Source organism: Oncorhynchus nerka, linkage group LG16, assembly GCF_034236695.1.
Source record: "Oncorhynchus nerka isolate Pitt River linkage group LG16, Oner_Uvic_2.0, whole genome shotgun sequence".
NCBI lineage: Eukaryota > Metazoa > Chordata > Actinopteri > Salmoniformes > Salmonidae > Oncorhynchus > Oncorhynchus nerka.
The window spans coordinates 1,297,517-1,311,185 of NC_088411.1; the positions used below are offsets into that span (position 1 = coordinate 1,297,517).

Below are 13,669 nucleotides of genomic sequence, written 5' to 3' on the forward strand. Positions count from 1 at the left end.
TTCCCTAAATTAGTGTTTGGACTTATCTGGGGATCTAGAACATGACACTCTTGATCTTCTTTGATTTGTGAGTCTCAGGCATCAACCTCGTCAGTCATTCTCACTGCTTCTACCCTAGAGGAGCCTCCACTATCCCACCACAGAAAAGAGCCAGAGGCCTCCTTTTGTGCACAAATATCAACTTATGATTTGAAATGATGTCAGAATTATCTAAAGAATGGAGCTAGACTATTTGTTTTGGTCAAATGGAGCCATTAGAAAAAATACTTCTCTATTTGATAACACTGTTTTACTGTTGGCCTATTAGTATTCATCTACAGTGCCTACAGAAAGTACCCCTTGATTTTTCCCACATGTTGTTGTGTTACAGCCTGAATTTAAAAAATGTGTCACTGGCCTACACACAATACCCCATAATGTCAAAGTGGAATTATGTTTTAAGAATTTTTTACTAATTAATAAAAAATGGAAAGCTGAAATGTCTTGAGTCAATAGGTATTCTGCCCCTTTGTTATAGCAAGCCAAAATAAGTTCACAAGTAAAAATGTGTTTAACAAGTCACATAATAAGTTGTATGGACTCACCTCATCTCTGTACCCCACACATACAATTATCTGTAAGGTTCCTCAATCGAGAAGTGAATTTCATACACAGATTCAGCCACAAAGATCAGGGAGGTTTTCCAATGCGTCACAAAGATGGTAGATGGGTAAAAAATTAAAAAGCAGACATTGAATATCCCTTTATTAATTACACTTGGGATGGTGTATCAATACACCCAGTCACTACAATGATACAGGCCTCCTTCCTAATTCAGCTGCCGGAGAGGAAGGAAACTGCTCAGGGATTTCACCATGAGGCCAATGGTGACTTTAAAACAGTTACAGAGTTTAATGGCTGTGATAGGAGAAAACTGAGGATGGATCAACAACATTGTAGTTACTCCACAATACTAACCTAATTGGCAGAGTGAAAAGAAAAAACCCTGTACAGAGTAAAAATATTCCAAAACATGCATCATGTTTGCAACAAGGCACTAAAGTAATACTGCAAAAAATGTGCCAAAGCAATTAACTTTTTGTCCTGAATACAAAATGTTATGTTTATGGCAAATCCAATACAAGAGTACCACTCTTCACCTTGGTTTCTCGGGAACCCCGCTTACCTCCCCCAGAGCGCTTCGATGGAGAGTCGGACACCTGTCAGGCATTTCTAGATCAGTGTTCGCTAATCATCGAGCTGCAGCCCTCCTCCTTCCTCTCGAACCACTCTAAAATAGGGTACTTCATCACGCTGATGTCCGGGAAGGCTCTTGCCTGGTCTATGGCAGTATGGGAACAACAGTCAGTTTGGAGGAGTTCGTGGCAGAGGTAAAGAAGGTATTCGATGCGCCATTGTCCAGGAGAGGCTTCCCAGAAGTTTCTCCAGCTTTGGCAAGGCTCCCGCAGTGTGGCAGACTATGCAGTGGATTTCCGCACGTTGGCAGCGGAGAGTGCCTGGAACCCAGAAGTTCTGTTCGACATGTTCCTGCATGGAGTTTCGGAGGAAGTAAAGCTGCCCGGGAACTACCGACGGATCTCGACTCGCTCATCGCCTTGACCATTTGGATCGATGGTTGACTACGGGAACGGAGGAAGGAGAGGAGATTCGATTTCACTCACCCGTCCAAGGATTCCACCTCGCCTCCGAGGTATCCCAGAAGTCCCTGACGGCTCCATTGCCGAGAGAACCCAAGACCTACATTGAGGACTCCCTAGCTGCTGGGTTCATCTGTCCTTCTGCCTCCCTCGCCGTTGCAGGGTTCCCCCGAGAGTCTCCGATGGCTGCCGATTCACCTCTTCCCGAGCGCATGCAACTAGGCAGAGCTAGGCTGTCTCCAGCTGAACGGCTATACAGGCTTCACACTAAGAGCTGCCTGTATTTCGGGACTACTGGTCATTTTGTCTCCACCTGTCCACTAAAATACCAGGCTCACCGGTAGGAACGAGTACTCTGGTGGGCCATACAGAGAACTTTATCTCTCCCCTTACTCGTATCCCTGTTCATGCCAAGTTGCTGTCGGGGAACCAGTCAAAATCTCCCCAAGTCCTCATCGACTCCGGGGCCGATGACAGCTTCATGGCCGCTACACTGGCTTCCGAGCTGGATATCCCCACTCAGTCCCTCTCCATTCCCATGGACGTTAGAGCACTGGACGGGTCACCCACAATACCACCCCCATTAACCTACGTGTGCCAGTGAACCACAGCGTGACGATCCAGTTACTGCTCATTAAGTTTCCTCAGGTTCCTGTGGTATAGGGATTATCCTGGCTCCAGCGACACAATCCCCTCATTGACTGGTCTGCCGGTGCCATCATGGGCTGGAGCCCGTTCTGCCACGCCCATTGCCCGAAGTCAGTTCAGCCTGTCCCGGGACGTCTTCCTGGGGCCTCGGAAGTTGCCCCGGACCTCTCTGCCATACCCGCGGAGTACCAGGACCTCCGGGGGGTGTCCACTTCGCTTCCGCCGCACCGACCACATGACAACGATATTGATCTTCTCCCGGGACGACTGTACTCCCTGTCGGTCCGGAGGCCAAGGCTATGGAGACCTACATTGAGGACTCTCTAGCTGCTGGGTTCATCTGTCCTTCTGCCTCCCTCGCTATTGCAGGGTTCTTCTTTGTGGAGAAGGACAAAATCCTGCACCTGTGCATTGACTACCAAGGTCTCAATGACATTGCGCTACCCGCTACATCTAATCTCCTCGGCCTTCGAGCCGCTCCAGGGGACCACCGTGTTCTCCATGCTGGACCCATGGAACGCCTACCACCTGGTGCGGATACGGGAAGGAGACAAGTGGAAGACTGCCTTCAACACGGCCAGCAGCCACTATGATTACCTGGTCATGCCCTTTGGCCTTACCAATGCCCTTGCTGTGTTAAAGGCTCTGGTTAATGATGTTCTCCGCAACATGTTGAACTGGTTTGTCTTCGTCTACCTCGATGACATCCTAATCTTCTCCCGCTCCACCCAAGAACACGTGCTCCACGTCCGACAGGTTCTCCAACGCCTCCTGGAGAACCAGCTTTTTGTTAAAGCAGAGAAGTGTGAATTCCATCGCTCCACCATCCCCTTTCTGGGTTACATCATCGCTGCAAGAAGTGTACAGATGGATCCCGGGAAGGTGAGAGCTGTGTTGGATTGGCCCCAGCCTACGTCCAGAGTACAGCTGCAGCAACTTTTCACCAACTTTTATCAAAGCTTTATCTGGGGCTAAAGCACCCTGGCTTCCCCCTGTCTTCACTCACCTCTCCCAAGGTTCTGTTCACGTCGTCCCCAGCTGCTGATCGGGCGTTCTGGGATCTCAAACACCGCTTCACCACAGCTTCCATCTTGGTTCATACTGACCCATCCCGCCAGTTCGTGGTGGAGGTTGGAGCGGGGGCTGTTCTGTCCCAGCGGTCTGCCCTGGACCTCAAGTTGCTTACCTGCACCTTCTTCTCCCACCGCCTCACGCCACGGAGAGGAACTACGATGTGAGGAATCGTGAGCTTCTTGCGGTGAAGATCACAATTCCAGGCAGGCTAGGTGGGTCCTAATGTTCACTCGGTTCAACTTCTCCCTCTTCAACTGGCCGGGATCCAAGAATGTCAAACCAGACGCGTTGTCACGGATGTTCGTGCCTGACGTGGTCTGCACTGCGGTCCTGGAGTGGGCACACTCCTCCAGGCTTGCCTGCCACCCAGGCTCCCGGCGGTCCCTGACTTTTGTGCGAAAATGCTTTTCGTGGCCTACCATGGTTCCTGACACCTCCGCATTTGTCGCCACTTGCACCGTCTGTGCACAGAATAAGACTCCTCGGCAAGCTCTGGCTGGTCTCCTCCAACCTCTGCCTGTCCCTTACCGTCCCTGGTCTCACATCTCCCTGGACTTTGTCCCGGGTCTCCCTCCGTCTGATCGCAACACTGCCATCCTGACCGTTGTGGATCGGTTTTCCATAGCCGCCCACTTCGTTCCTCTCGCCAAGCTACCCTCTGCCAACAAGATGGTCCAGCTCATGGTGCAGCACGTCTTCCGTATCCATGGACTGCTAGTTAACATGGTCTCCGTCCGGAGTCCTCAGTTCTTGTCCCGGTTCTGGAAGGTGTTCTGCACCCTAACTGTCCTCTGGGCTGCACCCCCAGTCCCATGGCCAGTCGGAGCGAGCCAACCAGGACCTTGAGACTACTCTTCGCTGCCTGGTCTCCGCCAACCCCATCACCTGGAGCCAGCAGCTCCCTGGTATTGTCTTGGGCAGAAGGAATGGCTGTCCACCCGGGATCTGCCCCTCCGGGTGGAATCCCGCAAACTCTCCCCCTGGTTTATCGGCCTGTTTCTCATCTCCAAAATCATTAACCCCTCTGCTGTTTGTCTTCTGTTGCCCCATACCCTTCATATATATCCCACCTGTGTTCAGAGTTAAACCCATGTCTCACAGCCCTTTGTCTCCTGTTGTCAGTTCATATTGTTTGTGAAACCTACCAGCATTTTTCCCCCTGCTCCTGCCTGTTTCTTGCTCCTGTTTTCTAGTCCTTCCCGGTTTTGACTGTTCTGCCTGCCCTGACTCTGAGCCTGCCTGCCATTCTGTACGTTGCCTCACCTAATTGGATTATTAACCCCTGCCTGCCCTGACCCTGAGACTGCCTGCCGTTCTGGCCCCTTTGCACCTTCTCTGGATTACTGACCTCTGCCTGCCCTGACCCTGAGACTGCCTGCCGTTCTGGCCCCTTTGCACCTTCTCTGGATTACTGACCTCTGCCTGCCTTTGACCTGTCTTTTGCCTGCCCCTTTATTAGTTTCTTCAACACTGTCTGCATCTGGGTCATACCTGGAACCTTATAATGGGTATGCTTGTAATCGGAATGGGATATTTTTCAGAATAAAAAAGAAATGGAATGCAGGCAAAATCTTAGAGGAAAACCTGGTTCAGTCTGCTTTCCACCAGACACTGGGAGATGAATTCACATGTCAGCAGAACAATATCCCAAGAAAAACAAGGCCATAGCTACACTGGAGTTGCTTACCAAGGAGACAGTGAATTTTCCTGAGTGGCCGAGTTACAGTTTTGACTTATCTCTACCGGAAAATCTATGGCAAGACCTGAACATGGATGTCTAGCAATGATCCACAACCAATTTGACAGTGCTTGAAGAATTTTGAAAATAATAATGGGCATATCTTGCACAATCCAGGTGTGGAAAACTCTTAGAGAAAGAAAGCTCTTAGAGTCTGTGTTGTTGGTTTTAATTCATTCCTGAGAAAAAATATATATTCATAGTTTATTACTGTGTAATTACCATTTACCATGTAATTTCTCAGTGACTACTTTGTGATTTATGCCACTTAATTACCCATGAAAAGTGCCTTCTCACTCCCATTCCTGTGACGCTGCAAGGGGGCGTATCCCCAGCTTTTCAACGCATTCCCTTTTAATTGGTCAGTTTTACCCATGTGATGTAAAGACATTCATCGACGCTAAGAGCGACGAATAAAAAGATTATCCCAATTTTGGCGCTCTGAAAATGTTGACGCTTTATATGAATTGTGCTGTGTTGCGCAAGACGAACAAAGTGGCTCCGGGTGGAACTGTTTGCTTGAATGTCGGGCTATGTCCTGAAGGATAACATTGCATAAAGACGCAATAAGAAGGTATGTGAATGAAGGACTAATCGAAATTATATAGCAGTCCAACCCAATGATGTAAATTTCCTAACCAGTGAAGGAGATAAGGGCAACATAGTGATAACGGACTGAAGATCGGATTGAAGCCATTTTCTCCTGTAAGTAGGCTATTATCTATTTGTATTGACTTGATTAACTTATTATTATCATTATTATTGGAATACAGTAGTGCGCGATACATTATTATTGGAATACAGTAGTGCACGATACAATGTGTTAGATCATAATGTATTATTTCAATTTGATAATGGAACATTTTGGAAGAACTGACGAAGAAAGTACAATATTTGAGTTGAATCAGCCTGCCCTAGAAATATGATGGGTTATGACTATGTTGTAATTATTTCAGCTAGACTCCCTCCCCAAAGATACACACAACCTAGTTCACCACATTCCAACTAACTTAGACAAGCCTATAAAGGGAACCCTCCCAATAGGATCTAATGAACAGTACATGGATGGAACAGTCAAGCTGTACCCTTGTCGCATTGTTTGCATTACGCATAATGATCGGCATACCTATAAGGAATTATATCACACACCCTTCTGTTCTGTTTCTCAGGCGGACGAGGAGCGTGGTGACTGGTGTGTTGACATCATGAATGTGGGCACAGCTCACAGCAAGGTGAACCCCCAACACGCGGGTGATGAACAGCCGGGACATCTGACTCTCCTACCTCCTGGGCATCGGCCTGTCATCCTGCTCAGCATCCCCTTCGCTAGCGTACCCATATTTTGGACCCTCACCAACATCATACACAACCTGGTGGGTAGTGGGCGCCCTAGTAGGCTATGCCTAGGGGCACCAGTGAAACCTCACCACTGTATAACCTAAGTACTGTTGGTGGATGTTCCAGTCAGCGTTATCAACACAATGGTAGTCTCTATAAGCAAACTCCTGTACTGTCAATAGGAGAGGGAAGAGTGAAGGTCAATAAAGTCAATAGTTCATGGGGCAGTCTTGAACATTTACCCATTTTTTATGGCAGTTGCATTGCTATAAAAGTTACAGAACAGTACTATGTCAGCTTACACACCCTTTCCTAAAATACATCGATTTGCAGTTGTAGGCTACTGAAAAATTCATAGAATCACTTTTGCCCATGCAATTTTAAATGTACAGTGCATTCGGAAAGTGTTCAAACCCCCTGACTTTTTCCTCATTTTGTTACGCTATAGCTTTATTCTAAAAGGGATTTTTTAAAACATGTCCCTCATCGATCTATACACAATGCCCCATAATGACAAAGCAAAAACAGGTTTTTAGAATTCTTGGCAAATAAAAAAAACAACAACTGAAATATCACATTTTCGCAAGTATTAAGACCCTTTATTCCATGCTTTTTTGACGCACTTTTGGCAATGATTACAGCCTTGAGTCTTCTTGGGTATGACTCTACAAGCTTGGCACACCTGTATTTGGGGAGTTTCTCCCATTCTTCTCTGCAGATCCCCTTAAGCTCTGTCAGGTTGGATGGAGAGTGTTGCTACACAGCTATTTTCAGGTCTTTCCAGAGATGTTTGATCGGGTTCAAGTCCGGGTTCTTAATGGGCCGCTTAAGGATATTCAGAGACTTGTTCCCGAAGCGACCCCTATGTTGTCTTGGCTGTGTGTTTAGGGTTGTTGTTCTGTTGGAAGGTGAACCTTCACCCCAGTCTTAGGTCCTGAGTGCTTTGGAGCAGATTTTCATCAAGGATCTGTCTGTACTTTGCTCAGTTCATCTTTCCCTCGATCCTGACTAGACTCCCAGTCCCTAACGCTGAAAAATATCCCCACAGCAAGATGCTACCACGACCATGCTTCACCGTAGGGATGGTGCCAGGTTTCCTCCAGATGTGATGCTTGGCATTCAGTCAAGTTCCATCTTGGTTTCATCAGACCAGATAATCTTATTTCTCATGGTCTAAGAGTCCTTTAGGTGCCTTTTGGCAAACTCCAAGCGGGCTGTCATGTGCCTTTTTCTGAGTGGCTTCCGTCTGGCCACTCTACCATAAAGGCCTGATTGGTGGAGTGCTGCAGAGATGTTTGTCCTGCAAGGCCTTTATCATCACCACAGAGGAACTCTGGAGCTCTGTCAGAGTGACCATCGGGTTCTTGGTCACCTCCCTGACCAAGGCCCTTTTCCTCCGATTGCTCATTTTGGCCAGACGGCCAGCTCTAGGAGGAGTCTTGGTGGTTCCAAACTTCTTCCATTTAAGAATGATGGAGGCCACTGTGTTCTTGGGGACCTTCAATCCTGCAGAATTGTTTTTGTACCCTTCCCCAGATCTGTTCCTCGACACAATCCTGTCTCGGAGCTCTACGGACAATTCCTTCAACCACATGGCTTGATTTTTGCTCTGACATGCACTGTCAACTATGGGACCTTATATAGAGAGGTGTGTCTTTCCAAATCATGTCCAATCAATTGAATTTACCACAGGTGGACTCCAATCAAGTTGTAAAAGATTCTCAAGGATAATCAATGGAAACAGGATGCACCTGAGCTCAATTTCGAGTTTCATAGCAAAGGGTCTGAATACTTATGTAAATAAGATACTTCTGTGTTTTATATGTAGTAAAATGGGAAAACAATTCTCAAAACCTGTTTTCGCTTTGTCATTATGGGGTATTGTGTGTAGATTGATGAATGAAAAAGGCTGTAACGTAACAAAGTGTTGAAAAAGGGAAGGGGTCTGAATACTTTCCGAATGCACTGTAACAGCTAAAGCTTTCCTGACCAAGTATTCTGTGCTGTGTGTGTTGTAGTGCATGTACTTTGTTGTTACACTTGGTGAAAGGAACTCCATTTGAGACTCCCGACCAGAGCAAGGCCCGCTTCTACACATACTGGGAGCAGATTGACTATTGGTGTCCAGTTTACTGCCTCACGCAAGTTCCTCACCATCACCCCCATCGTCCTGTTAGGACTCCCTACAGTACCATACTCTTTTATTTATTTATTTTTATTTCACCTTTGTTTAACCAGGTAGGCTAGTTGAGAACAAGTTCTCATTTGCAACTGCGACCTGGCCAAGATAAAGCATAGCAGTGTGAGCAGACAACACAGAGTTACACATGGAGTAAACAATTAACAAGTCAATAACACAATAGGAAAAAAAAGAAAGGGGGGGAGTCTATATACATTGTGTGCAAAATGCATGAGGTAGGCAAATAATTACAATTTTGCAGATTAACACTGGAGTGATAAATGATCAGATGGTCATGTACAGGTAGAGATATTGGTGTGCAAAAGAGCAGAAAAGTAAATAAATAAAAACAGTATGGGGATGAGGTAGGTAAAAATGGGTGGGCTATTTGCCGATAGACTATGTACAGCTGCAGCGATCGGTTAGCTGCTCAGATAGCAGATGTTTGAAGTTGGTGAGGGAGATAAAAGTCTCCAACTTCAGCGATTTTTGCAATTCGTTCCAGTCACAGGCAGCAGAGAACTGGAACGAAAGGCGGCCAAATGAGGTGTTGGCTTTAGGGATGATCAGTGAGATACACCTGCTGGAGCGCGTGCTACGGATGGGTGTTGCCATCGTGACCAGTGAACTGAGATAAGGCGGAGCTTTACCTAGCATGGACTTGTAGATGACCTGGAGCCAGTGGGTCTGGCGACGAATATGTAGCGAGGGCCAGCCGACTAGAGCGTACAAGTCGCAGTGGTGGGTGGTATAAGGTGCTTTAGTAACAAAACGGATGGCACTGTGATAAACTGCATCCAGTTTGCTGAGTAGAGTGTTGGAAGCAATTTTGTAGATGACATCGCCGAAGTCGAGGATCGGTAGGATAGTCAGTTTTACTAGGGTAAGTTTGCACTGTTTTATGTTATTACTGTTTTATACTTATAAACTAATAGTCTATTTACTACTTAGAAACCCTTTATAAAGTATAATTCAATGCAAAGTGGCTACATTGGTATTTAAGGAGGAAAAGGACTGAAAAGTGAAACATATTCTTTAAGCATTGTTTGTTTCCCTGCTGTCCTTGTTAATGACTTCAGTGTCCTCCCAGCAGCCTCTTCCATCCAGTCTGTGGGCAGTGGGAGTCTGGACTGTTGTGGTGCCTGCTGTGCTTGCTGGCAGTGAAGGCCCTAGTCCTTCAGTCTTTCTTTGACCTACCCTTACTTTCTCTCCCTCCTACATTCTTCCTCTCCCCCTAGCTACATCCTCACCAGCTTCTACACCAAATACGACCAGGACCACTTTGTGGTCAACGCGGTCTCCCTGATGACTGTGCTCATTCCCAAGCTCCCCCAGCTTCACGGAGTCCCGATCTTTGGGATTAACAAGTACTGATGGGACGGAAGGGGACACCGCCATCTCCCTGTGGACTGTGAGCACAGAGTATCAGGCTCCTTGCTGTGGCCCCGGCCCATAGGGATGCATGGTCCCGCTCTGTCTCCCAATGCTATTTGAGCACAATGCTAAATGAAGCCTATGGGGGATACACAAGACAAAAACTGTAACACAGAGGCAGAATTGATTTACTGTAACTGTACAGGGCTCGGCTGAGTCTGAGTTCCTATGTGTTCCCATTGAAGCTGTGCTGTGGCGTTTATTTGTGGTTCTCTTCATGTCAGAGCTGTTTGAATTCACAGAGAACACTGCAAGGGAGGCCTTTGAGGACATACAGTAGTATGAAATGTTTTTAGATCCAGTTACAACGTGGAGAGGAGAGAACTCTGAACGGTTTGGTCCTGAGAGAAATGAGACGGAGACATTTTGCACCCAGGGGGACATTTTGAAAGTTATGGCACTCCGCTATGGATGATGCCCTCTAGAATTACAACTCTACCTTTATTTTGCATCTGTTCCTCAAAAGGCTCATCTTCTCTTTGTGTCTTAAGAAAGGACAGATAGCTAGAGGGAGGGTTAGCGAGGGAGTTGCTCTGGCTGTCGCAGTGGTCAGACAAGAGGGAATAACAGAATGACGGTTTGTGCTGTTTGTGCCGTCATTCTTTTACCAAAATTCGCACCTGCACTGTTCTTCAAGTAAATGTGGTTTTGTATAATTTTAAGTGTACATTTTTAAAAGTAGTCCTGGTGTAAAACATGTTAATGTACTACTTAAGTAGTTTTTTGGGGTATCTGTACTTTACTTTTGCTTTTACTTCACTACATTCCTAAAGAAAATGATTTACTTTTTACTCGATACATTTTCCCTGACAGTATGTGTTACATTTTGACAGGAAAATGGTCCAATTCACACACTTATCATGTCACGTTCTGACCTCCATTCCTTTGTTTTGCCTTTGTTTTAGTACGGTCAGGGCGTGAGTTGGGGTGGGCTGTCTATGTTCCTTTTTCTATAATTTGGGATTTCTGTGTTTGGCCTGGTATGGTTCTTAATCAGAGGCAGCTGTCAATCGTTGTCCCTGATTGAGAACCATACTTAGATAGCCTGGTTTCACTTTTGAGTTGTGGGTGATTATTTTCTGTTCTGTGTTTTATTTCACCGTTCAAACCGGACTGTTTGTTGTTTTATTGTTTTTGTTTCAGTGTTCACTATTAAAAACCAAGATGAACACTTACTACGCTGCGCTTTGGTCCTCTCCTTCATACGACGACTGTTACATATCAAGAGAACATCCCTGGTCATCCCTACTGCCTCTGATCTGGCGGACTCAATAAACTCAAATGCTTTGTTTGTAAATTATGTCTGAGTGTTGTAGTGTGCCCCTGGCTATCCAACAATAAATAAAAACTAGAACATTGTGCTGTCTGGTTTGCTTAATATAAGGAATTTGAAATGGTTTGTGCTTTGACTTTGACTTTTGATACTTTATTTATTTTAGCAATTCCATTTACTTATGATTCTTAAGTATATTTAAAAACAAATATCTTTACTCAAGTCATATTTTTCTGGGTGACTTTCACTTTTACCTGAGTCATTTTCTATTAAGGTATCTTTACTTCTACTCAAGTATGAAAATTGAGTACTTTTTCCACCGCTGCTTGTGCATAGATTTGTATGGTTTGTTTAACTTCGCACAATTTTTTTCCCATACATTTTAAAGTGAAATATCTGAGTCTCAGAATCACTCTGATACCATGGAATTGCCCCTTAGGCTAATGCACAATACATTCAGGACTAATGTTAAAACATTTTTAAAAGTAAAACCTATAACGATGAGGGTTCAAGTTTTTGTTTTGTTTACTTCTTCAGGAGTTATGGGTACCCCTGCGGGACGGTTGATCTAACGTAGGCTAGCATGAGGTTGTAAGTAACAAGAACATTTCCCAGGACATAGACATATTTGACATTGTTAATCTAACTGCACTGTCCAATTTACAGTAGCTATTACAGTGAAATAATACTATGCTATTGTTTGAGGATAGTGCACCGTTTTGAACATTAATAAGCAAATTAGGATCATTTGGGCAGTCTTGATACGAAATTTTGAACAGAAATGCAATGGTTCATTGGATCAGTGTGAAACTTTGCACATACACTTCTGCCATCTATTGGCCAAAATCTAAATGGCACCTGGGCTGGAATAATACACTATGCTCTTTCTCCTGCACTTCAAAGATGATGGTACAAAACAATACAAGAGAACAGTCTGTTTTTTGTATTATCTTTTACCAGATCTAATGTGTTATATTCTCCTACATTCACATTTCCTCAAACTCAAAGTGTTTCCTTTCAAATGGTACCAAGAATATGCATGTCCTTGCTTCAGGTCCTGAGCTACAGGCAGTTAGATTTGGGTATGTCATTTTAGGCTAAAATTGAGAAAAAAAAGGGGCCAATCTTTAAAAGGTTTTTAAGAGTAGGCCTACATGAAAAAGCATCATGTTTTCATGTGTTCACATACTTTTGTATACTGTAGCTGATGTTGTTGAATTATATCGTGTTTTTTCAGGTTTAGAGGCTACAGTTTTCACCTAAGGTGTTGTATGCTCTAATTTTAAAAAGCTTAGTCTTTTAAAGATCTACTGTATTTCTTAGTATTCGTATAAAGTAGTGAGAACACAATGGCACATAGGAAAAGTAAGAAATGGATATGTAATTTGCAAAGTTACAGCAGATGTATTTTCTCTCTGACTGTGAAAATACCATAGTTTATTAATAATAGATTTGAGTTAGTACTTTAAACTAGTTTGATTTGTACATTGTTAGGGGGGAAATTCTGATTTATTTGCTTAGGTGACGCTTATATAGAATCTAGTATCTGAATGTTATCAGAATGGTTTTGTCTAGGCTTCTGTCTGACAATATTACACGATTGTTCAACATTAAAATTCTATATTCATGTAATCAAGTTGTTCTGTCATTTTTTTCTAGGCCACCTCTCATATTAACATACATTAAAACTTGTATCAGCTCACTAAACTAACACAGGATGGCAGCAAACCTGTACTGAGGAGAAAATCCTTCAGTAAAGTACACTACTTGAATACTTTGTCCTGACTCCTAACACAACTACTGGTCAGCACTGACCAGCCAATGTCTGGGTAAACTGAGCTTTTAACATGTATACTAACCAAGTCCAATCAGCCCCATTTATTATTGCGTGAATCCACACTCTGTAAGATATGTGTCTGGCTTTGAATCTGTAATTAAATGTTTGATCAAATCCAGACATTCCAAATACAGCAGAAGCCATCAAATCTACATTTCCATCATACAATGCTAGATTGTTATGACAACAATAGAATATGCCATGTGCTGTATTTATGCTCTGCTACAGTGATGTTCTCGCTTTAAATACACTTCTCTCCAGTAGAGGGCAGCAAATGCCTGTCACTGATCCTAATCTGAACAGACATTTCCCTCCTAAAAATAGAAACCGCCTCAAGGTAGAGATTGTTGGCCTCTTTTTATCTATCCTACTTGCATTTTGTACATTTCCAAGGGTTTGTGTGGACTTGTCAGCTCACCCCAACCTTGTCTCTTTCATTGAAATTGCATTTGAAGATTGCTGTTACGGTACAAGTATAAGTTGTACATTTCTGCACTATATAGCTCAAATT

General features: G+C 44.5%; 1 pseudogene; it reads left to right on the forward strand.

Moving 5' to 3' along the window:
- The first annotated feature begins 6,302 nt into the window (after window positions 1–6,302).
- LOC115144282 (ORM1-like protein 3) lies at window positions 6,303–11,394 on the forward strand (annotated as a pseudogene).
- The last annotated feature ends 2,275 nt before the right edge of the window (window positions 11,395–13,669 follow it).